The sequence below is a fragment of the Homarus americanus genome, unplaced genomic scaffold (assembly GCF_018991925.1).
Source record: "Homarus americanus isolate GMGI-L3 unplaced genomic scaffold, GMGI_Hamer_2.0 scaffold21930, whole genome shotgun sequence".
NCBI lineage: Eukaryota > Metazoa > Arthropoda > Malacostraca > Decapoda > Nephropidae > Homarus > Homarus americanus.
The window spans coordinates 429,383-430,000 of record NW_024732309.1 but is presented as its reverse complement, the minus strand read 5'-3'; positions in this window follow the sequence as shown (position 1 = coordinate 430,000).

The following is a 618-nucleotide window of genomic DNA, read 5'->3' as shown; positions in this document are numbered from 1 at the left end:
ACACCCTGAGATACTTGAGAGAGCCAACAGTAGGGGCCGGGCATCACCACAACACGACCTCAGCCTTCCAGAGGATGTGTAAACCAGCTGATTAACATCGAGTAGTCGGTGGTGTAATGGTGGCAGACGTATGGTAATGGTGGTACAATGGGTAATGGTGGCAGACGTATGGTAATGGTGGCAGACGTATGGTAATGGTGGTACAATGGGTAATGGTGGCAGACGTATGGTAATGGTGGCAGACGTATGGTAATGGTGGCAGACGTATGGTAATGGTGGCAGACGTATGGTAATGGTGGCAGACGGATGGTAATGGTGGAGACGTATGGTAATGGTGGCAGACGGATGGTAATGGTGGCAGACGGATGGTAATGGTAGACGTATGGTAATGGTGGCAGACGTATGGTAATGGTGAACGGATGGTAATGGTGGCAGACGGATGGTAATGGTGGCAGACGTATGGTAATGGTGGTACAATGGGTAATGGTGGCAGACGTATGGTAATGGTGGCAGACGTATAGTAATGGTGGCAGACGTATGGTAATGGTGGTACAATGGTAATGGTGGCAGACGTATGGTAATGGTGGCAGACGTATGGTAATGGTGGCAGACGTATGG